Below are 25,904 nucleotides of genomic sequence, written 5' to 3' on the forward strand. Positions count from 1 at the left end.
CCAAACAACTTGTGGGTGGCAATCACAAAAATAAAAATAGAATAAATCACTTTCAGACTAGTAAAGAAATGTCCACATCCAAGGGAAGACAGAAAAAGAGAATGAAAATTAAAATGGAGTTTTTAGAAATGGAAAATGTGCCATACGATAAATTGCCTAATGGCACAGTATTTACATAAATGTAAATGGTTTAAACTCATTGATCAAAAGAAAAAAGACTCAATTCTAAAACCAACAAATGAGACCCAGAAATATGTTCATTAGCAGGAGTTACATTTAAAAGGGTCCAGAAAGGCTGGAAATACAGCAAAAAGAGATGATATATACCACAGAAATATGAAGCTGAAGGAAGCCAGAGCAGCCATTTTATATTTGCATAAAGTATAGCTTAATGGAAATTGTAAAAAAGAACAAAGATAGATGGACTCATAAAAGTCACTTTGCCTTCCCTGGGACAAAGTCAGACAAGGGGCAGAGAGAAGACGAAGCGTGCACTGGGGAAATCCATACACACGGAAATAAGAGGAGTGGAGAAGAGAGAGTTCCCTCCCAAAACACCAACTGAGGGAATCGGATGGAATTCGGTCAATTGACAAATGCTGTTTTTAGCACACACCTCTCAGAGACTATTGGGAAAGCAAACAAGAGCTAAGCACACAGCTACTTCCGGGGGTGGTGTACCAGGTGACGCAGACCCAGCCTTGTGCTGGGAATGGTAGGAACGCCACACACACATACACACACACACACACAAGTGCACATACATGCAGACACAGGCATGCACACACCTTCACACACACACATGCACAGAGACGCACATCTGGAAGCACCTGGCGAGTTAACAAGTGGTGACTCAGTGCTGGATCAGGGGCTGGGGACACCTGAGCTGAGAGGTCGTCCCAGAGCTCTGGGCTGCTGGGCTCCCTGGGGAAGTGTGCTGATTCTGGGGGAGCAGCGAGGAGGCTGGTGTGTGCACACGTGTGTGAAGAGTTGACAGCTCTGTAGATGTGCGCACAAGCTTACTGAGGGAACCCAATGAACCTCTTCATGCTTTGGGGTCCCGAAAGCCCACATTTTGGGAGTGATCTAGCTGTGACTAATTTATTTTAAGTCAATTTTTGTGTATGGGGTGAGGCGAGGTTTGAAGTTTATGTTTTGTGTATGATACCTGGCACCATTTGTGGAAAAGGCTCTTCTTGCCGGCACTGAATTGCCTGGGAAATTTTGTATAAAATCACTTGACCATATATGAATGGGCTCATTTGTGACTCGGTGCCGTTGCACCACTTCCTCCTGCCTTTCCTGACACCCAAACTACACGGCACTGTTGACTGTAGCTTTATGACAAGGCTTGGAATCAGGCGCTTAAGTCCTCCATCCTCGTTATTTTTCGAAATTGTTTTGGCTATTCTCCGTCCTTTGCAGTTCCATGTGCATTTTGGAATCAACATGTCAAATGCCACATAAAAGCCTACAGGATCCTTGTGGGGATTCTGTTAACTCTGTAAGTCAGTTTGCGGGAACTGACATCTAAACAAGTTTGTGTCTTCTGACACACAAACAGGGTGTATTTATCCATCTATATATGCTTCAAAAAAAGTTTCTCTCAGCAAATTTTGTAGTGTGTGTCCATGTCTTGCATATACGCATGTGCCTTTGTGTATTCCTAAGTGTTTCACATTTATATGTTATTACAGCGCTTTTGAATTTCAATTCCTCACTATTCACTAGTGAGATTGTGTCTTTGTGTCCTGCAAACTTGCTTAAGTCAGTCATTCACTTTAGAGCCTTTTTTGGTGTAAATTCCTGAAGATGTTCTACATAAACAATCGTATGATCTTCCAATAAGAACAGTTTTTCCTCTTCCTTCCAAATGTTGTAGCTCTTGGTTTTTCCCTGCAGCAATGCTTTGGCCAGGCCCTCGTCGCAGTGCTGAGTAGAAGTGGCCAAAGGGCTTGTCCTTCCAGCTTCTCAATCACAGGGAAAGAGTTTCCTCTTCTGATCTTAAGATTTATGTTAGCAGTTGCAGTAGTTAACGCTATACATTTTCCTCACGTTATTGCTTTAATTGCATCCCACCAATTTTGACACATTGTATTTCAATGTCATTCACTTCAAACTATTTTTTAACTCCCCCTGTTAATTTTTTTTGATACACATTACTTAGAGGTATGTTGTTTAATTTCCAAATATTCCAGGATGTCCCTAAATCTTTCTGTTTCTATTTTATCTTTAATTCTGTTGTAGTCAGAAGAAATATTTTGCTGAATTGCAATCCTATTAATTTGATGAGGTTTGTTTAATGGCCCACAACATGGGCTCTCTGGTAAATATTCCACGTGCACTTGAGGAGAATGTTATTCTGCTGTTGTTGGGTGGAGTGTCCTATAAGCATTAGTTAGATCAAGACGGCTGGTAGGGCTGCTTAAATCTTCTTTACCCAAATACCATGACCCCAATTGGGGTTAGGATTTCATCATAGAATTTGGGGGGCGGGGTGGGGGACATAAACGTTCAGTCCATTGCAAGCTTCAGTTAAAAGGCAAAGAATGTTTAAGTGGATTTAAAAAATAGCAGCCAACCATATGCTGCTGACGGGCAACACGTTTACATGGAAGGAGGCAGAAAGGTTGAAAGTAAAATGATGAAAAGATATATTTTGCAAATATTAACCCCACAATTCCCAAACTGGGCACTGAGGTAGACTGTGGTGCCAGAGCAAGCTGAAGGATGCTATGGGATATTTTAAATTTTGGAAGAAACAGAAAAATCTTTTGGGCCTCATGCCAGTCACTAGCTGGAGGCAGTTCCCGGTGTCAGGGTTAGATCTCTACTTACGATGATGTCGGCTGAGCAAAGCTGACCTCAGCAGTGCTGGTAAAATGCATGTGCTGTGCAGAAAGCCCGGGGTCCTGGAAGTGAAGGTGTGACGTCCAGTCTGACCCAAGGTCTAGGAAGTGGTGCAGCCTCCAATGGGTGCAAGGACTTGACACTACTCCTTAGCTCCTTGTTGGCACCTAACTGCTTAGTTAGGAGCTAGGGCTTCATGGCTGTCCTAGGGCCATCCTAACACAGTTGCTGTGAGCTCAGGGAGCCCTGAGCAGAGAGAGTTTGTGAACCTAAACTAAACAAACGAAAAACGTGGTGTAGTTACATTAATGAGTAGCAACGTCAAAATTAAAGTTTTACTAGAGATATACAGAAATGCTTCAGAATGCTAAAAGTTTCAGTTCACCTGGAAGATATAACAATGCTGACATAGCCTCGAGTACAGCAAGCACGAACTGACAGAATGACAGGGAGAGAGTCAAAATCACAACCATGGAGGGATTTTAAAAACATCTCTCTCATTATCTGATGAAAACAACTTATTCAATTATTAAAAATGTTTATTTAAGTTGTAAGATCAGTAAGGATTAAAACATTTCAACGATTAGCAGACTTGATCTTACGGGTCTGTCTCAAACAGTGCCCCCAATGACTGCAGAGTACATGTAATTTTCAAACACATGAAAAACATTTATAAAAATTAACCATATTTTGGGCATTAAACAAGACTGTGTCAACATATTTCAATGAATTAAATTCATACAGAGTGTAGATTTTGACCATAATTTACTTAACCCAAAAACCAGTGATAATAGGTGACTAAAGGACCCCCACATAATCATTTGAAAATCAAGGAATAAATTTTAAGTAATCCACGAGTCAAAAAAAAGTCACGATGGGAATTAGAAAATATTTTGAATTGAATGATAACAAAAATGCAACATCAACACCTACAGAATATAGTTAAAGCCTTGCTTTGAGAAAATGTATGGATTTACATGCATTTTTAAGAGAAAAAGGCTCAAAATCTGTAAGTTAGTTATCTTAAGCAACTGGAAGATGACAGCAAATTAAACCAAAAGAAAGTACAATGGTGGTAAAAGTTAAAAGTATAAATGAATAAACTTAGAGATGTACAATAGACAGGATCAAAAAAGCCAAAAGCTGAATTTTTCTAAAGACTAAGAAAATTAGTAAACCTCCGGCAAGTTTAATTAGAGAAAAGAGAGAAGGAATAATTAAGGGTGTCTACAATGAAGAATTCATCTCTCCAAGTCCTTTAGACATTAACAAAATAATAAAAGTATTTTAAAGAATCACTTTATGTCCATAAATTTATAAAAGTAGACAAAATGGACACATTCTTAGGAAAGTAAAACATCAAAAATTGGCCCAAGAACAAATACAAAAATATAAATAGTTCTACAAGTATTGAAGAAATTGAATTAAAGGAATTTAAAAATCTTTCTCGGAGGAAATGCTGGTAAATTCTACCAAATATTTATGGAGGAAAAGTGTCAATACAATATTTCACAAATATTGTGGAGGAGAAATATTGTGGAGGAGAAAAGCTGGGAATGTGCCACTTGCCCACAGTATGCCCTTGAGCGAATTCCCGCACATACTGTGTCTGGATTTTCTCCTTTCTAAAATGGGATGATCGTAGGTCATTGTGAACAGTTAAGGACTTTTGTTTGTAAAGTGAAAGCTCCTGGTGTTAAAGAAACTAAATTGTCTCCATAACAGTTAGGTCAACAACCAGTACCACTGACCATTGCACACACAATGCCTAATGTAAGTCTTGCTGCATCCACGAGCACTGAGAACTACCGGAGGTAGGAACAAAAGGCAAACGGAGGCCATTTCCCTTCTCAGACTGGGGCTCCCTGATTCTGTCACACTGAGTAAGCATCGTTGGGGAGAAAATTTTGCTCTCCAAAGCAGGTCACACAGATTTTCTCATTGTCGCCTCCACCAGGCGGCATTCATCCTCACGCACACTTTCAGCAAACGTGGGCTTTGAAAGCCGTTCTCCCTGGGACCACCGCCCCACACCCATTCTCCTCTGTTCCTTGGAGGGCTGACAGCAACAGCAGCATCGCAGAGCCCCTGGTCTGAGCGTTGGGTTCTGGTTGGGTTTAACCAGTGGACGTCCTGGCGGGAGATCACAGAGCAAGCGGAGAGGGAAGTCAGCACATTCCTCTCTGTTCCCTCCATGCCCTGGAGGCGTGGTTTTGCTAAGGGCCATCCCCCTCAACTGCACTTCCTGTTGGATGGCTGCCTTCTGTGGCTCTTCTCCACCCAAGGGCTTGCCCCTGTCGCTGGCCCTCAATCCTCCTCTTCTCACATTGGTCCCCTCAACCCTCCCCAGACCTCTGTGCACTTTTCTCCTGAAATTTACTACAAGACCCTGGCCAGTGACGGTCCTGACAGACACGCTCAGCTTCCTAGGGGGGCCCATTTTCCTTGGGGTGAGGCCTCCTTTCAGCTCCGGTGTCAGGGTCAGCTCACCTCTGCCTCTTCGCATCCTCTGTGGTCTTGGAGAACTTATCTACTTTCTTGTTAGTTCAGCTATGCATTTAAAAAGATGCTGGCTCTATGCTATCCACAATTTCTGAATGTCTTATCCTGCAAAGTTGTATTGGGATATCTAGCCTGACATCATCTAAAGTCAAATGTAGTCTAGTGACTTCCAGTGTTGTGATGGTGGAGCACTTCTCTTCAAACAAAATCTTACACAGATTCTTAACACGTAACCATGATAAGGAGAAGCACTGCCTCCGGTGCAGAAGTGGCATTGCCTGGGTTTTTCTGTCCCTTCACATGTCCCCAACGACGAGCCTTGTGGTGCACTCAGAGCCCTGGGACCCTGTGTAGCTCAGTTTGCCACCCACGCATCTAGTTCAATCCCCACTTATGTGTACTAAGTCATCTGCCTTCAAATGCTCTGTTGGTTAATGGTAGACTTAGAAAGAACCAGCGTCCTCATTGTTCATAGAAAACATTTTGCATTACATTTAATACTGATATAGACACGACACAATAAAGAGAACAAATCAGAAAAATTATGGGTAAGCATTGAACTGGATTTGTTGGCCTAAGTGTTAAAACTGACTTTGGGTCATAAAGACTTCACTTTCACCCATTTGCCCAGGACCTGAAATTAATCGATGGGGGCTTCAGATCTCTACATTTTTCCTACATCAAGTAAGAAATATATTGTCCTGTGTGTATCTTCAGCCTTGGGCAGCAGCTTATGATCCAGTGTCGTGATAAGTTACTGACTATGGCCATTATTCTTTAGGAAGAAGCTGTTCGCTTCCAAATTGATGTTCTATTTCCTTATGAACTGTATATCCTAGAGATACAGATAACAGGCTTGAATGAAAATAGGTCAACAGTACTTAAGATAAGTAATACTTTAATCAATTTCAAGATAATTTCTGATGGCTAGTGCATAATGGTAATATACTACTTTTACATTTATCTTCAGAGCGGTGGGTGTAGACATTTAAAACCCTATTGTATAAATTGCTTTTAAAAGACACAATTGCCCATTTTATCTCCCCTCAATAGGTATGTCTATTAAAATAGGCCATGGCAGAGATTTTATATTTACTGTAATTACTATTGCTCAGTGCGCACCTGGTGAATTCGTATATCCTGGGAAATTTATGGGTGACCTACATTGTTTTCATGAATCTAGTGCTCCCGAAGTAGACTGCTAACGTGACCAGTGGGTTTGAAATTGCCAATACGTCCTTCATGCCCCATGAATGCCCTATTTAAATTCATGCCAACTTTTCATAAGTCGTATTATAATACCCCAAGGGGAGGAAAAGACACACAATGAAAAAACTGAAAGTGAAATGAAACTAAGTGTTATGTGACTCCTGAGCTGATCTCTCAAGGTAATTGTGGAGTTGGGCTCATGAGGGTGCCGAGGCAAGGGCAGAAGGATTGTCTGGTTAAGGGGTGCTGCAGAAGGAGCTTGTCTGTTCTGAGGGCTTATTTTCTCCAGCACAGAGGCATACATAGGGAGCCACATGCTCCGGGTACACGCTTTCCATAGAATCCCGGGGTGATGGAGCCAGGAGACACCTCTGAGAGCAGGTGGTCCCTGCGTGGCAAATTGGCTTTTTGTTGCTGTCACTCAGTGACTAATTGGACAGTTACGGTACACGAGTGTGATTGCTCCATTAGTAGTGTCTGTACAGGCCCAGGATGAGGAGTGGTGCCATGAGATGGACGCTTCTCAGTCCAACCCCCTCAATTTCACACGAGATGAAACGGACCCCAGGGGAGCGTCCACTGAAGGTCATTGCCATTGGTTGTGAGACAGTCCCAAAGGTCCCCAGGTCTTTCTGATGCACCGTGATGTTCCCTGAACCTGGAGGGTCTAGTCTCGTAGAGTAAATGAGATTTTAAAGTTCCAAGTTGTACTTATTTTGACGGTAGGCAAATCCACAACTTAGTGTTCAATCTTTATATCATTTCAGTTTGTAGAAGTGAAGTATCTGGTCTTTATCCAATGTTATATGAGTGTGGTCTTTGGTATCTTTTGAAAAGTAACTATTCTTTAAATTCAACGTTTAATTTGGGCACCGTAATCACCCTCAATCAAACTGAACATCTTATCTTTGAAACAAGTAACTTATTATCCTTCTTCAAAAAAGCAAAATATAAACTAGAGGATAAATATAAAGTGTTGATAATTGTCCTTTCTTATTCTGAATATTAAACAGAATTTTACCTACAATATACACATTGTCATTTTTCTGAAAAATTGTCTGCAAAGACTCAAAAGTGTGTCTCTCAGGGAAGGTTGGGTGTGCTCGTGCTGGAGGGCTCACTGCAATTCGCTTCTTTATGGCAAAAACTGGAAACCACTTAAAGGTCCGTTAATAAGAGTGTAAGCAAAAAAAAAAATCATGTTTTATTCATACAATTGAATAGTCTGTAACAGTTAAAATGACTAAACTGGAATTGTGTCTATGAATATGACATGTGAAACTTTTTACCGAGTTGAAAACCTTTACCTGCAGTGTGATGATGTTTGTATAAAGTTAAAAATCTGTACCAGCATATTCTGTATCATTGATAAGTGTGGGTGTTCCTTACACACTTATTTATTTTTGCCTATTTGAAATGTAAATCTAGAAATGATGATAACTCCTACAATGAAAACTGAATCCAGTTTAGTTCAACCAAAAACTAAAAAAGATCTCACTGGTAATAGCAAAAGCATATTCTCAAATACAGACTAGCATTTGCCTGGGTTTTGAAAACCCAACTTACCCTTTCGCATTGGAACAACTATAGCGCACTGCGCATGTCACGAGCCAGAGAGAGAGTTTTTATACCACAGATAATGTACTTTGCTCATTTAAAGGCGAAGGTAGCTGTTCCTCTACTTGCTTTGTGTCTGGAATTTGTGGGGAGTCGTGTTGGGGTGGAGCTGGGCCTGCCATGCCGGGTGGTCAGCACCGTGGCAGTGGGGACGTCCTGGAAGCCACTTCTCCCTGGATGGCTGGCAGTGGCCCAGCTGCTCATGGGACTGACTGCCACTTAGAGTTGTGTCTCTCGAAACCCAAATCTGTGCGTCCCCAAGTCACCAGGCGTTCCTGGCCCCTCCTCTGGTTCTTGGCCTCCGTCTGCCTCCTGTCCTGGCGATCTGACAACACGTGCCGTGCTCTGGTCTCTTCCTGTCAGCCCGGGATGTCCTGTGCACTCTCATGGCCCCTTCTTCCAGCTGACATCCTGACCTACATCTCTAACCCCCAACTCTCTCAGTCACCTCTCTTAGACCTGCCACCAGCAACACAAACTCCACGTTTCCCAAAGGAATTTTGTTGCCCTCCACCAACGTCCACACTGCATGCTGATAGCTCTACGTGGTAGTGATGTCACTATTTGTCCTAGTCACAGAGGCAAGAAAACAGGGTGGCTGGTCTTCAGTATCTCTTCCGCTCTAGCACCTGGGATCCAGCCCGTTATTTTGTGGGTGGAGCCTGACATCCAGGTCTTCATTTGTGCGATGACATAGACACGCTCTTGTCACCCATGCACAGAATGGCGTGTGGCCTCCACTCTGCTCTGCGTTTTCTCCTCGCCCGGCCTCGTGAGGCCTGAGCACCTTAGACGCCACCTTTATCATGTTCCTCTAGCCAGGGTAGGCCAGCTGGGCAGGGCACGTGTTTCTCCATCATCCGTGCCCGAGCCTGTCTTAAGCCGCCTTCCTCTCACCCTAACAAGAAGCCTGTGTTTCTGCTCAGCTACTCGTTTCTCCTACATGTCAATGCCGGTAGTTTGTCACTTAAAACAACCCGCAGGGCGTTGCTTTCAAATTTATGTGTCTTTTCTCTCCCATCAGGTCATAGGTTCCTAAAAGTTGTGCATTGTTTCTTTTTATTTTTTGTTTCCTGAATAGTCACTTGCTGTACATCTTTTAGGCCCTCAAAAATAAATGAATAAGTGAAAATGAAATTTGTTGCATCTGAAAAACATTTCTCAGTTCAATAACTGTAAGTAATCGTATCCAAACACCCTGTTGGTTTTCCTTTCAGAACTTGTTTTATTGCAACAATACTGGATGGTGTTGGGCTGGGGTTGGGGTAGGAAACCAAGCCCAGCCCTGGTTATGCTTGAGAAGTGTGCTTACAAATGAATAGGTTATTTAAGTATTAAAAGCAGATGTGATTATGACGGCACAAAGCAAAACTGTTGAAAATGAAATACGCATCCAATTGGTTACTTTTCCTGCTGTCTTCACATATTCCTGAAACCAACCCTTTAACAAGCGAATCCAGGGGATTCTGATTGTAGGTACATGTGCACACGTGTTTGTCTGTGTGTGTCTGTGTGTGTGTCTGTCATCTTCCTATACATTCGCTGTTAATGGCCACATGAGCCCAACACAATGAATTTGGTTCATAATAACCATAGACAGCTCTTGTGACCAGCACAGCTACCGGTTATAAAACTGAAGACATCATGGGACCAGCTTAGTCTGAATTTGGTGTACACAGAATCTGGGACACACTTATGATAATCATGATGATTAAAACTTAGATTTAGTATTAAGACAAAATCACCTAATAGCAGATCATTATCTTAATTTTTCATTACATTTTAAATTCCAGTTCTGATAATGACGACGCAATGACTGAGGGTGGATTATGTGGTGCCAGCAGGTTTGGGGAGCGTTCCCTACACACAAGCCAAGCAGATCAAACGAACTTGGAGACAGTCACATGACCTGGTGTTTGTGTGTCTGTGCACATTTTTCCGTTGAGTGTGAATGTGACTTGCAGGACAACAGAGGGTCTTAGAGAATCTTTAATTTCATATTCTAACTAGTTAGCCCCGCTTGTTTGCTTTGAATCACTCGTTTCAATGAGGTGGACACTTGTGCTAATCCTCCATTCAGGAGTTGCCTGGATGCGTGTGAAATGGATCATGTGGACAAAATAAAGCCCTGCCAGACGCAACCTGCCATTGTCCCCTAAGCTTCTTCGAGGGGACTCTTCACAGGTACCAAGAAGCCACTCCAGCCACTCCACATATTTTTGAAGACCCTCTCCTTTTTTCGCACAGCACATTACTCAGCACAGAAGAAAAGCCAAAAGCAGGCATCAGAGGAACGAAACTCTGAAGTGGGCCGAACTCATTTTCCACACACAGAGATAATTGGCACTGCGGGGACTTTGGAGAGCTGAATTCAATGAATAAATTGTGACATGGGAAAAACTGAAAAGGACAACAGTTTCCTGGCTCACACAGAATCGTTACCTTGGGTTGGCATTTTTCTTGAAGACCAATTGATAAAACAGGACAAAAATGTTTTTCCCCATTAATTGCTTTTAAACACTGTCCCGCTAAACATCCAATTAAAAGGTAGAAGTGTGGTGCTCTGTTTGCTTCTAATGACTATGCAGGAGAGGCCGGGGCGGGTGGAGAGAAGGGGTGGGAGAGGGAGAAAAGAAATAATGCAAGAGTCCAGCATTTTCTTTTATGGGTTGTAGAATGAACAGATCAATGGAAAAGGTTTGTCACGTCTTTGGGTACAATAGCCTCCTGAGGCCGGGGCCCTAGAAGCACAGCACCAGCGACACAACCCTCCTGAAAGGGAGTCATTCTTTGGGGCGCCATTGGAATCGACGTGTCCAAACACACTTCACACACAACCACACAGCCAAGTTGATTTGCACGCACACGCGGTCAGCTCAGAGCAGCTTTAATCTGCTGCTTACAGAGAAATTGCAAATCCTGACGTTCCAAACAGTGTTTAAATCACACATTCAAAAAGTAAAGTAAGCAGGGCTGGTGGTGCTCAGGCCAGAGTGAGGCTTCTAATGTGGGGAGAGACTGAGGTGCCTTCATGTAGAGCTGCCGCCGGTCTGGATGGAATTGGTGGGGGCCGGGGGTACGGGGGGAAGAGAAGGAATCTGAGACCCGTAGAGTGTCTGGGGCAGAGACCCTGCGTCTCTTCCCTCTCCCCCACCCCCACTTTCTCCCATTCTCCCTCCGGAGTCCTGTTTCTGTGGCTTCCTTTTAGCCCATGGAACTTGAAGAGGAAAACCACGAGAAGTGCCCCCCGGCTTTGTACGGCAGCAATGAACTTGGGGTGCAAGTGGCATGGAGATGACTTTGGGGTACATTTCGCCTTTAATCCCAGGGATTCTTGTGGTTTAACATTCAGAAATGTGATCAGAACAGAGAAGACACAGCTCAGCTGTCGTTCGTGAGCTGATTATTGGAAGCAGCTCAAGGGCCGGTCAGGGTCACCTCCTAGACAAGGGTACGCGGTCCACTTGGTTCAGTTTGACGTGGTCGGCCCGTCAGAGGCCGCCCCACTCATAGATTTTGTATTTTGGTTTAGCCAGTGACTAACAGTGATCACAATAGCAACATTTCTGAGCACTTGCTGTGTGCCAGGATTATTTAACACTTCTCGTTCATGAGTTCATTGATCTGCGCAGACTCTGGGAGGCCAGAACAATGTCACGGTCACTGCACCCCGCTGAGGACAGCTGGAGGTGGGTCCTCATTCCTACGCATGTCAGAGAGCGCTGTACGGCAGGGGCCGCCGCAGTCATTTCCGCGTGAGGTTCTAACTGACGACAGTGTCTTTCAGATGAGCTGGTTACAGAGGAGATGGTGAGCCGCAGTCATCTGGGTCCTGCAGGACAGGGAGAACGATGGCAGGGCTGACGCTGCGTGACACACAGGACACCTTCTCCCTGAGAAAAAGTCCTGAGGCCTCTCAGGGAGGCCGCAAATCCAAAGCAAGGCTGTGCTTTCTAGGATCCACCTGTGTTCAGAGGTTAGCGTTTCATAGAAAGTGGCAGCTGCTTCATGTTTTCCCCATTGACAGTGACAGGGCTGAGTATCTGTTACATGCAAGGCCCACAAGGGCTTCAAAATAAGTAGCAAAGTTAACCTGTGGAGCAGTGGTTACTCCTGGGGGGCACTGAGAGGGAGGGGGTGCTGGGGAGATTTCTGGCTGCAGGAAGTGTTCCTCATTTTGACCTGGACCATGGTGACCTGGGTGTTGACACTTCCGGTTTATCCAAACATTTAGCACTGAACTCACCTCCCACAGGAAGGACTGCAACAGGCCAGGCGGTGAGTCACCTGGGGGTGGGCCCTCTGCTCAGGGATCCAGCGGTCCTTACCTGGTCTGGCTCTGTGCCCTGTTCTCTGAGCAGGGCCTGTGCCCACTGCATCTGGGACAAAGCAGAGCCTTCATGTGAGCAGTCTTTTTGTGCTATATGAGGTAAAAGGAAATCCAGGTCTGTTAAGTCCTGTGGAAATATTTGTCTGGAAGAAGTGCCATTTGTGTTGTCCGCTATTTGTTCCCAAGGTGAATAAGGTTTAGAGCCTTCCCTTGGGCGTGTTGTGGCACCAGAGAGGGGAAGGGAGAAGACGAATTTGGGCGCCTGCGTGGGGTGGAGGGAAGTGCTCGCAGAGAGACTGTGGAGTGTAAGGACAGCCCAGTAACAAGGTGTCTTCCCCGGGCGTGGGGTTGGGGCCAGTGTGGTTGTTCCTTGCTGTGCTGTGTTCCCAGGACGACACAAATGTGAAAGTCACACAGAAGCATTGGGTCGGAGCTGGCGATCAGACTAAAGAGAAGAAGAGGAATCAAGTCAGACAGGATGGCGATGAATAGAAACCCATGTTTAAAGGGAATTGCTGCGGCCGCTCAGTAGGAAACGCGGCCTCCACGACATTCTCAGTAATTTCCCAAGGAACACTGGGCTTTCCTCCACGTTACCTGTAAATTACCTGTAACCTATGTCACATTTCAAAAGGAATGTTAAGAACAAGCTTGTCAACAACACATGCATTTTTAAAGACTTCATTAGAATAACTATCTATTAAAGTCCATAGTTCAGAAGTAAATTTAGGAACTAAATTAACAGGAAAGGCAGAGTGAGGGGAAAGGAGATAATTACTATGACATCTCAGAGTGTTATTTAATTAACCATAATAATAAGAATTATGTGCTGTTCCATGTTTGCGATTTCTTAGTTCTTTAGTTTGCCATGAAAGATTCAAAAGGAAATAAAAGAGGGACAAAAAGAATCGCTGAGTGTAGCGTACTGTAGTGAACGTGTTGTTGCCTCATTCCCGTTACTGAATTGATCAATCTTGGAACCCATTGTTCCGCTAGTTATTTTCTGTACTCTTACAGGGTTTGTACTACTTGCATCTTTCAAATCAAGAGAGAGAGATACCTGGCTCTGGAGTACCTAGGAGGCATTAATACGTGGTGATGGGGTGGAAGGGTGGGCAGGAGCGGTGGGTGAGCGCCTGCGTTGCAGGAGTTCCCGGACACTCCACACGCTCACTAGGAGAATCCAAAGAGTGGGAGACTCACAGAAAATTGATTGTGGGTTTATTCCTGCCTTCCCACTTGCCCACAGAACCTGGGGTGGGCCGGGCCTTCCGTCACTGACGTCATCTCATTTCACTCTCTGCCTGTCAGCCCCCACGGGACAACGTTGGGGCTCTAAGTCACAAATGATGAATAAATATCATTTGATGATATCTAAACTTGAGTATTATTTATAAGCTATTGGCCAAAAAGTGTGCAGGTGCTCCCTATTGAATAAAACAATCTTCAAGCAGACGTGAAATCCCTTATTGAAAATGCCTTTCGTTTTTCACGCTTTATTTGTAATTTGGTTACTTAAATTTAAATACCTCTTCCCATAAAAACAATGTTATGAAAAGTGAAGAGGCTCCTAGACTCTAACCCACAAAGTATATTGAAACTGAAAAATGCAGCTGTGATACCAGGGCTGCTGGGAAAAATAGTAGAAATTATGATGACAGTACCACTAATTAAAAAAAAAATCCTCTGAATATCAAGACTGATGTCGTCACTTTTTGTTTTTCTGCTGTCGCCTAAAAATAGATTGCTTTAGTGGAGGAAGGGAGGTGGATAGTTCTTTGGGAAGGGAGTTTCTGAGCCTTTTAAATCCTTTAGAGAGTGAAAGCACTAATTCTTTATCAGGTATAATTTAATTTAAAAACCTTGGAGCTCTCTTTTCTGGGCATGTCACTATCTGAGTGTGTCACTATCATTACTAAGCTCTATTTGTAAAAAAAATTATCCGTTCCAAGTATTACTTTCTCCACTCTTAAAAAAAAAAATTATCTCCTTCTAGACTGATAATCTGGTCACAATGCTTTCTATCAATTCTGTTGCTCTGGTCTAACAAATGGCTAGTGTTCCACTATTAGTTGAGGATTTTGCCAAATTCTCAAGGATGTCTTCTCTTTTCCCTGGTTCTGCCATTACCTGAGCAGCTCGCGTGGCCTTGCAGGACCAGCTGACCCTCAGCTTCACCCTCCCTTGGACCCACCCACCTGGGAACCTTGCAGAGATCCCTGCTCCTGGTTCCTTCACACTCTCCGTTCACCAACCCTTTAGTCCCGATGCCTTTCCTACAGTCCGGTAGGGGCAGAAATGTTAATGTCCTAACAGTCTCATATATTTTCAAAATATTTTTATTGTGTAGGGAATCATCTGGAAAAATTAATGTACTTACCCCAATATATTTGTTCTCAATTTTATTTTGATCAAAGTAATGTGTATGTATGATTAAAAGTGAAAAAATATGATTATAATAAAGGAAAATAGCATTTTAGTTCTACCTTCCATTCTCCTGCCCCCAAGACAACAAAGTTGCACACTTGGAAAATTGATCCCAAATCCATCCTCAGACTTTTCTTGCACTGGAATCTGGTGAATGTGTCAGAAATGTGAGTTCCGTTGTCTCCTGTTGCTCTCTTTTCTCCTGCTCTGCGAGTGTCTGATCCCCCTGGGCCTACCACACGGTGGACATTTTGGAACTCACATTCATCAGTAACCTGAGAATTCCCTGCTCCCCTCACTGGAATTGCAATTTCTGTTTCCTGGATCCCACGGCTTTCCTTTCGTGGATTCCTCTCTGTCGTACAGGAGTACACCCTCAAGTAGCTCGCTGAGAAAGGGTAAATTATTCTCGGACCTTTGTACCTGAATGTGTCTTTATTCAACTCTCATGATTATTTGTTCAGAGTGGGATACGGTGTTACTCTGATAATAAGATCTCTCCAGTGTTTCGCCTGGCTTCTAGGGCTGCTGTTGAGACATTTGAGTCAAGATAGTTTGCTTGCTTTTTTTTTTTTTTTTTGCTTTTTTTTAAGTTGTTAAAATTCTTTTTTATTATTATTGGTTTCAGGTGTACAAAACAATACACTAGTTAGACATTTACACCCCTCACAGAGTGATAATCCCCCTCCCCCAATCTACTACCCTTCTGACATCACACACAGCCATTATATTTCACTGTTTCTGTTCCTTATGCTGTGCTCCACTTCCTGTGACTAGATATAGATATAGATATTAAATTGTAGTTGACATTCATTATTATTCAGCTTCAGGTTCAGGTGTCAATTATATATCAATAAAACTGGAAAAAATATACACAATTATTATGGGGAAAAAAAGAAATGTTGCTCGTGGCGATTTTATCCTCAGGGGTTTTCAGGACTTTCTCTTTATTCCTGCTAAGGCTTCTATTTATTAAAAATCACCTGGGACTTTAGTTCTGTGGTTTGTTTGTTTTTACATCTTGCATTAACCTTCTTCACGATACCTTCTTAACAATTGCTTTCACATTTTTCAGCTGTGCTCTCAACAGCTCAAGTCTATCTCCTTAGGTTTCCTGAGCTTTTTGCCTGTCATTCCTTTCGTATTCCATATCTTCTATATTTTCACCTTATTTTTGTTTTACTTTTTGCTGGAATATATTCACTATTAGTTCCTTCAGAAAGATTTAATTATCAATCAGCTTTCTGAATCTGAGTCTGAAAATATCTTTATCTTATTTGGGGGCTTGTATCAATTTTTAAATAGGTATCAAATTCTAAGTTTCAAATAATTTTTCTAATAGAATGTAAAGACCTTATTTCATTCTCATCTGTCAAGGCTGTCGGTAACACACCTCGTGTTGGTCTGATCTTTGCACCTGTGCGAGCAAGCTGGTTTCCTTTGCAATCTGCAGCTTTTCTTTAGTGTTGAAGGCTCACGGAGTTATGCTGGGTGCCAAGCAGCCTGTGGGCTCTTTCAGGGTGAAGATCTGAGTTTTTGTTTTTGCTGTAAGTCTTGTGTTATTTCTTTGATTACATGCTCCCTTATCCAACAGCTGTTAAAATGTGGATCTGTTGCCCATTTCTCTTAACCTTTCTCTTACGCCGCCAACCTTTTCTTCTCTTTGCACTGCCCTCTGTGGAAACCTCTCCGTGCCGACCTCGTTTACTTACACATTCCTCATCTGGTTCTTCCTGCTGCTGGAACCTTCCACTGAGATTTTTATTTGTTTGTACAATCATATTTTTAATTCATAAGATATTTGCTAAATTATTTTTCATATCAGCCACTTTCTGTGTACATGAAATACCCTCTCCAATCTCTCCAAAAGTACAGTCAGTGTTTTCTTTCACTTCCTGCCATTACTCATAAAAGCACTTTTTCCTTAAAGGTATATTTTCGGTTTCATGGTGAGTTCAGCGCTTCCTTCACATCGTTGGTTTTCTCAGACATTGAATGGTTCTCTCCCTTGGTGTGGAGGAAGCTCCCTGGACTGGGGTGTGGACTGAATGGGCTTGAATGTGGGGGCGCATCTCCCCAGACAAGTGGGAATTACTTCCTCTTTCAGAGCGGTCAGGGGCTCTGGTTCCGGCAGCTCTGAGGGAGCAGGAGGGGAAGATGCACTGTGCTCTGTGGGTGTAGTTTAGGGTGTGGATTCCACATGGACGCCCCGCCCCAGGGGCTGTGGCTTTGCCTGGGCACAGCTCACTTCTCTGGCCCCAGAGCCCACAGTGGGGTCTCCCTTATCAGAATCCACACTTTAAAAACCCCACCTGCAGCTTTTGCCTAACTGATAGGCCAGGGTCAGCTGGCCCGAGAGCAGAGCTGACTTGCTGTGTCCCCAACTCTTTGTTTAATCGCCCATTTCCTGGAGGTCTCAGTCTCCTCTCTCTTCCCAGCCTCACTGCCTCCAATTCTGTGACTATCTGAGTTCTGCTGGGAAACTTGCTCTTTAAAATGCCCGTCGTTCGCCTGTGAGGGAATATGGGTTCATTGCCGGTTTTCATCCTCAGTGTGGTTCCGTTTGCTGCGTGCCTTCCCGCTCTTCCTGCTGCTCAGATCTGCTGGTGGAAACCCTCCTAAACTTAATCTTTTATTTCTATCGTCGTTTCAGTGGGATGTGGGGAGCAGGAAAAGTTACTAGACACCTCTGAAAAAGCCTCTCTTCTATTTTCCTTCATATCAACTCGTCCCAGGGCCAAAGCCTGCCTTAAGACCTGCGCCTTTAGAAACATCTCAGACTTGGCGTCATCCCCACCATCTCCAGCCAACTGCCCTGTGTGCGAGGGGTGGCCCACTGCTGCGGCTCAAATGGCCTTTCCATTAACCACCGGCCTCACAGCCTTCCCCAACTCTGACGATTCTGAGCTTGTGTTTTTATTAATATCTGTTGGGACTTGTTTCTGTTGGGTTGTGGCCATCCTGGAGCAGGCTGGGCCCTGACCCAAGGTACCTGATGTCCTTATATGAAGAGGCAAGTGTGGATGCAGACACACAGGGGAGAAGGCAGGGCGATGGCAGGGAAGAGACTAGAGGGGTGAGTCTGAAAGCCAAGGATGGCTGGTGACCCCAGCTGAGAGAGAGGCAAGAACCCCAGCCCCTTACCTAGAGCCTTCAGAGGGAGCGGCTCCCTGCCGACACCTTCATCTCAGGATTTGGCTTCCAGAACTGTGAGAGGATAAATTTCTGTTGTTTTAAGCCCCCCAGTGTGTGGTCATTTGTAATGGCAGGCCCGGGAAACTAATACACAGGCTAGGCTAGTAGTAACAATTCCTGCCAGTGTCCGAAGACATCACAATACACATGCAGTTTTCACTCTCAGTTTAGTCCGTGAGTCTGCGGGCTGGGAAGGGTTGGGTATGTAGAGTAAGCGTCTGTTTCATGAAGTCGTTGAGGGACTCTGGCTCCTTCCATGGGGTGGCTCTGCCATATCCAAGGGCCCCATTCTCTTCGCTACTCAGCTAGATGAGGAAAGGATTCCTTAAAAGACTTTAGGGAGCCAGGCCTGGAACTGGAGGCCACCAAATTCCTTTGTTTCTCAAGAAAAATAGATATATGTAAAGTCTGTGGCTGGTATGGCAGCTCCAATATATCACCGGTCATCTCTCAGATCTTTCTGATCAGTGATCCTAAGGACCACTTCCATCCTCAGGTTACCTCATGGTGAAAGGTAGCTGCCAGAATGCCAGCCATCGTATCTGTATTGCTACCACAGAAAGGAGCAAAACACCTTCCTGTATACACCTCATGGGCTGTACCTCCCACTGAGTCAGCGCCTTGTAATCATCTTTCTAGAAGTTTCATTCAACATTTCTGCTTACATATCATTGGACTGACTTACTCCAGAGGAGGCTGAGAGGTGTCACGCTTACTCCAGGTGGCTGAGTGTCTTGCTAGGTATGTTAGAGGTTGTGGGACGAAGGGGAGAAGAGTTGCTGGGAGGCAGTGCACCTCTGAGCATCCACAAGAGAACAGCTCTGCTTTCATGGGAAGCACATGAGCTACTCTCTGGAAATCAGCTTCATCTGACCTGGGTTCCTCCTCCCTTGGTAAATGATTTGACTCTTAACTGATTTCACCATTATCAGTCAGTACATCAGCAAAAATAATGCCGAGTCATTTCTGAGTAAATTGGCACGACCAGAATGTTCTTATTAGTCAGCGTCGTCAAACAGTCTTGTCCATTTGTGAAAGCTTGCTTCCCAGGGAGCAGGCAGCATAATGTACCAGGACCACCGACTATTCCAGTGGGGTACTGAACTTCTGTCCAAGCCGCGGCCGTAAAACACTCCTGAAATTCTGTTAAGTAAAATCAATTAATTATAAACATTACAAAACACTGTTTGGGGGTTCAATGTTTATTTCCCCTGTTTTTTAACTTGTTCTTCGTTAGCTTCAAGCTTTAGAAGTCATGGGTTTGTATCAGTTATTTTCTATAAAATTAATACATTTTGTCTCAATAAAATCAGAGAAGAACATAAAGTGAAAAGTCGCAGTCCTGCCTCTGGCCTGGCATCTGCGTCCCACTCACCATTGCTCAGCTTTGCCCGACACCTCATCAGGTGACCATGTATGCACGTACATGCGCTGTGTCTGTTCCTAAACGTGGAAATATAAACGTCATTCTGCAGCTTGTTTCCATGGGTTTGTGAGGCACCTTGGGCAGCCCTACATGGCAGCTCACACAGGTCTTCCCCATCTGTCCACCCAATCACAAGACATCCCATCCTGGGGTATTTCAGCAGTAGCCCACAGAAGACACGTATTTCTGATATTCTACTTTGCACATAATGTCACAAAACCCAGCCACATACACAGCGGTGCCGATGTGTGAGCGTATCTGTAGGCCACACACACTCTTAGTGGTGACAATGCTGGGTCATGTGCTACGCACATTTTGGATTTTATAAATATGGTTAGCGTTCTCTCCCAAAGGCTGTTTGGATAGAAACTCTGATGTTTCACTACAATGCGGGGGAGTATGCCCCACGTTCTAATCACTGCTGGCTACTGCTAATTTTTAACCTTTGTCAATATGATAAGGTAAACATTTTTGCCTGAAAGCATGTACTTGACCATCTTTAGCACAATAGATACAGGACACGAATAATCAGTTCTCAGAAAAAAATAAATTCATATAGCCATGCACGAAATTTCTTAAGATCAAAACAGACTTGAACACCCCGATGGGATTAATTATACCGCAGATGTAATTTCTTGTATGAGGTCATATTGGCAGCGTCCCTGACAGCTGTCTGTCTAGTGTGTACTTGCACGTCTCCTAAGATGGCACAAACGTCCCTCGGCCACTCTGTGCCTGACTCCCTTGGACTGTTATAAAGTTATTACTTATTTTGAACAACAACAAAACAAAAAATATAGCATAGACATTGCATAATATAAACATATTTCATAACTGTCTTCCAATTTTAAAAGAGATTTGGCTTACATATTGGATTTTCACATTTTTTGAGTCAGTTGATTTATGTATGTCAAGGCTAGAAAGGAAATTGCCAGGAAACACATCACAGCTAGAGGCTAAAATGGAGCTTGTGACAGGAGAGGAGCCCCGGAGATGGGAAGAGAAATGCGCCCAAGGGCGTTTTCCATACGTTTCTTGTTAATTATTAAGGGGAACTCAAAGGTCATCAAGAAATCCTTAATCTTTTGAGGTCCCTGTAATGAAAGTAAAATGTGCCTTTTACAAATCAAAACCAAGAGTAAATATTTACAGCTGTGTTCGCCCTGTGTTCAGAGAGGTTGAGGAGAGAGGAGTTAAGATGTGTGTTCTGGGCCAGTGTGTGATGTGGGACCAGCACTAATTTACTTCCCCACTGTCTTCTGTGGACGGGGGGTGGGTTCTCTAGAAAGCCAGCTGTGAGCGAGCTTTGCAAGCAGGCGGTTGCATCCACCAGCTGGGAAGGAGGCGCTGCGCTGCTGAAGTCACGAGACTCAGCTGAACCCGCGGGAGCGTTGAGCTGGGGTTGATCCCCGAGAGCCAGTGCGAACGGGGGCCAGGGCCTGGGTCTTTGCACCCCCGTATCACCTGCCCACTGGGTGCAGGTTGTCTGAGGAAGGGGGCATGGCCTTGGGTGACTCACTCCCTGCAAAGTTCCCATCAGCGGAGGGAGCAGGTCTTCCTGCCCGAGGGGTCACCTGGGCATCGCAGCCGCAGCCCCAATGGGGTCGTGAAGGAAGATGAGAGCAAGGGAACAGCCACTGCGATGAAAACCCCTCCGTGGTCTATCGACTGTCGTGTAACTTAGGGACGCCCGTTCTAGGAACTGAGAGAAGCGTACGTGTACAAGAACACAGTGCTCACGTATGAGAACCGCCATCTTGTCAGGGAGGCCGGGAAACTGCAAGGTCAGGTGCCACCGAGCTGCTCGGCCCACTTCAAAGTCCAGCTTCAGCAGCTTCCAGCAGAGTGACCTTGGGCCACTTACTTAATCTCTCAGAAACTGGATTTCCTTAACTGTCCAATGTGGAAAATGAGAGAACTCACCCCAGAGGGTCGTGGTAAGGATTAATTATGTTGCCATGTATACAACACTTAACATGTATCCTGTCACTGGGACCTGCTAGTCACAAAGGTTTCACCTATTATCATCAGGCCACTTGCCGTCTTTCACCCTGTCCCACCATCCTCTCGTCCACGTTCTCTCAGTAAAGGACATGGCATCAGTTCCAATTATTCCCGCTCAAATCCAGGCAGGGGTGACTTGAGAGGTGTCTTGCTTCCTAGGACATTGTCTGGACCCTTCTCCTACCTACGTGTATTTCCAAGTTGTCATCTCTTCAGACGTCACAGTCTGTATGCTGCTTTGGAAAGTTAGGTGTGGCAGGCACGCTTCGTAAGCCACCCAACAGGTACACCCCGCCAGCCCTCTGCCCAGTGATAGAACACGGACGTTCTCCCATCAGCTCTTTTGTCTCCAGGAAGGCCAACTCCATCCATCCCTCCACACAAGTCCTGGGTGGTCTGGGTCAGGGCTCCTGGATCTTAGCACCATCGTCATTTGGAGCCTGGTGATTCTGTCACAGGGGCCGTCCTGGGTGCTGCCGGGTGTTTAGTACTCTCCTGGCTTCTCACTACATGCCAGTAGCCCCTGTCCCAGTGGTGACAACCAAAGATGGCTCGGGACATGGCCACGCTGCCTACGCTTGACAACCACGGTCAAGATGGTCCTGGACCGCCCAGTCCCAGATGTGGGCTCTCCTGTTCTCTCTGGTGCTAGAGGGGTCAGTCAGGGGTGTCTGCAGCCATAGGTGTTCTCCCTGGAAAAAATGAGCGCCCTTGTTAGTGGGAACTTTCACGCCTTCCCATCCTCCCACTCGGCTGATGTAAGAGCTGCTGCCTGGAGCGGCCACCTAACTGGCCACCGGCAGTGAGGCCGAGCGCTTGAGGGGAGGCCGAGCGCTTGAGGGGAGGCCAAGCGCTTGAGGGGAGGCCGAGCGCTTGAGGGGAGGCCGAGCGCTGGCGGCTGAGCTGCTGGAATGACTGGACATTCCTCCTCCTCTCCTCTCACTACGTCAGATGCTTAAATACGATCTTTGTTGAAGCCCCATCGCTTGGGCATGCCCTCCTTAGCCACGAAGGATCTGAACAGGTACAGAGGGTTTCTTTGGCTTTCCTCTTAGCTCCGGGCAGTCAGAGCCCTCAGAGCTGGAAAACAAGGCCCCATGTGCTCTCTGTACCCAACCTGACTTTACAGGTCACTTCATTCTCCCGTAGCCTCTACCTTCTAGGGCTGAAAAGCTCTGTCTAAGCACTTTCAGGTTTTCCTGTGGAGATGGTGAGACTTAACTAGCTACAGTCAGCATCTTTTCCTCTGCCCTAGTTGTATCTGATTTGATTTGCAGGATGCCTGTGTACAGGTGTAAGTGAATTAGCCCATTGTCAAAGTGGGGTAACACTACCCCATCCCATGGGGTGCCTAGAGGACCATCTGCCTCCTCCAGCCCTTCATGAAAGCGTTCCCTGCTGGCTTGCCTGTTTTTCATAATTGTCACCTAATGCATGGCTGGAAGGAGCCATAGAGCTGAAGGGCTCATGCTCCCTGCTGGATGGATGGGGACTCAGGACCAGCACGCGACTGCCTGAGGTCCCACGCTGCCGGCCGTGGCAGGGCCAGGAGCCCCACTTCCCTCTGTGCCCTGCACATCTTTCTCCATCATTGCTCACTGCCCACATCTGTCCCCCTGGAGGTTGTATCCTAAACGATTCATTCACTGCCCTCCCCTGGGCTCACCAGCAGAGGATCGTGTTAAGGAGCCGTGACCAGGACACCTGGCTCTCCACCTTCAGCACAGGCTCCCTTTCTGACCGCAGTTGCCGAAACCGGTCTCATACCACCTCCACCTCGCCTGCAGCTGCCTGACAGTACACGGGGAGCTGAGAAGTATCAATAAACCTGAACTCGCTGTCTTTCTCCTAAATCCTCTGGGACGTGGCTCTCTCCATCCCAGAAGAGGTCTCGGGTGGGATTTCACTCCTCCCTGTCTTCTGCTTCCCACATAAGCCTGTTGTTCTGCTTGTTGAACACCTCTGGGCTCCATTTTCTCCATGCCCATCACCCGCTCCGGGTCCTGGGGTATTTCAGTAGCTTTTCAATGTGCCTCTCTCACTATAAAATGACCCCTCTCTGCTTTTCCCATTTCTCTGGTAACAGAGCTATCTTGAAGGAATGTAGGAAATAACTCGTAAATTTGATTGTGTCATCTTTATGCTGAAACCCTCTCTTGGACCCTAGTTGTCATAGAATTAAGTCACATCTCCCTGATGTGACAAGCAGCCCTTCACAGCGGGCCCTCGGCTCACCTCTCTCGCTCTGGGCTCTGGAATCACTGAGCTGGTCAATGTCCAGCCCCTTGTCTTCTCAGTGTCCTCAGAAGGTATCCCTGCTTCCCCAAGTGTCCCATCTCCTCACATCATAAGACGCGTCTCCTGCAAGATCTCAATCTTGATGACCAGCTGCCTCTGTTTGTTTATTTGTTCTTGTTTTCGTTCTGTCCTGCAATCCTATGAATAAGACCAATGTTTGCCCAACCTCCTGGAGAAACAGAGGCACAGACCCAGCACCCACTCCACGGAGCTCGTGACTGACCATCTCAATGAGCTTTGACCCAGAGCACAGGCTGCGTGGTCTTCATTTAGAGTCAGCACAGGCGAGGTGCCCAGTAAATATTTCCCGAGACAAGTGAGCCTCAGGGCAATTGCCACAGGAGGGCAAGTGTTTGAATTCTAAATGACATCAGACCACTTTGCTTGTGAGTTCTCGAATCTCTTTAGAATTTTTTCTATTCTCTTACCGCCAAGCTGTTAGCAAATGATCTGTTTTGTGCTCTGGCTCCAGCAACCCTGCCTCCTTCCTTCCTAATAGACTGCGATTCTGTCATAATATAGGAAATGAGACAACAAAGTTTGTTATATTTCTCAATGAAATGAAGTTATGGAGGGTCTGGATAAAGGCCTGTACGTAGCCACGTATGTGAACTTGACATATGACCTTTCTGACCTCAGCTTTGCTTGCCCGGAAACAGTCTTACTCACCTTGGAGTTCTCAGCAACTTGCATGGTTGAGGTTTCCTGATAAAGGTCCTCTAGATAATGGGCTATTATTATATAGCATATGTCCTTAAAACTTTCAAATTAGAATTATGACCATGTTAAACTTGTAAGGACCCCCTGGAAGTTTCCAAGATTTGGGGAATGTAAGAAGGTGAATAAAAAGCGGAAGTAGGAATCTCACATTCTGAATTGACCTTAAAGGTAGTCAATCCACAGAAGTCACTATGAATGGAAATTACAGAGACATTGCTTAAGAATATTTTTTGTAATTAAATTTACAGCAATGTCAGGGACTCAGGAAGTCTAGCCATTGAGTTAATGACACATGCTACGTCGTTAGCACATTTTCTTCAGCAGTGTGGTTCCCAAGCAGCAGCTCTCCACTCCGTGGTGTGCGTGTCTGTGCCCTGAGGTCTGCAGGGCTTTCCTGCAGGAGGAGGAACCCGCCCCAGGGACTGGGCACGTGGGTGGGCGTGGCAAGGCTGGCCACCTGGCTCCTGCCCCAGGTCATGGGGACCACAGGTGCCTGAGGGGCTCCTTCTTCAGGCTGGAGCCCGGAGTGAAAAGGCCCATCAAAGAACCACAGCAGCCAACACGTAGCCCAAGAGAGACATCTGCGTTCATTGTGACAAGCCAGTAAGATGTGGGGAATGTTTGTTATTGCGGCAACGTTGACTAATACAAATAAATGTTTATTCGGCTACTTCTCTGATGAGCTGTCTAAGCTTCAGGATGGCTCTTATAGGCAGCCTTGGAGCCGTACGTCTATTTTGAGCCTCTCACATGAATACTTTATCATCAGATGATAGTTCTCAAAAGTATCATAGAACCTGAGCTAAATGGGACCAGGGAGGGTCTGACCTTCCTCCTGAAGCCCTTCTGCAGAATCCAGCGGGTTGCCCCTCAGCCTCTCCTGGCCATCTAGTGACAGAGCACATCCTGTGACAATGCAGACAGTGTCATGGGAGGACAACCTGCTGTGTGAAAAGCACCCCCTGCCGGGGAGGTAGTTTATTCTCAGTCCTAAGGGCGGGGTCTTGGGTGTAGACAGGCCAGTGTGTTACTTTTCTCTGGCTGTGTAGCAAGTTACCACCAACGCTGCAGCCAAAAGCAACACACACGTCTTAGCTCCCCATTTCTATGGGCCAGGAGTCTGGGCTCAGCACAGGTGGGCGCTCTCTCTGGGACCCACGAGGCTACACTTGTGTTTGGGCCGGGGCGTCAGTGTTATCTGAGGTGTGGGGCTCCCCCCAATCTCAGTGGTTGTTGGAGGAATTCATGTCCTCACAGCCTGGTACTCGTGGCGTTTACTGCTCTGAGGCCAGTAGGAGAATCCCCGACTTCAGTCTCCCCTTCCCG

Source organism: Rhinolophus sinicus, linkage group LG11, assembly GCF_036562045.2.
Source record: "Rhinolophus sinicus isolate RSC01 linkage group LG11, ASM3656204v1, whole genome shotgun sequence".
Lineage (NCBI taxonomy): Eukaryota > Metazoa > Chordata > Mammalia > Chiroptera > Rhinolophidae > Rhinolophus > Rhinolophus sinicus.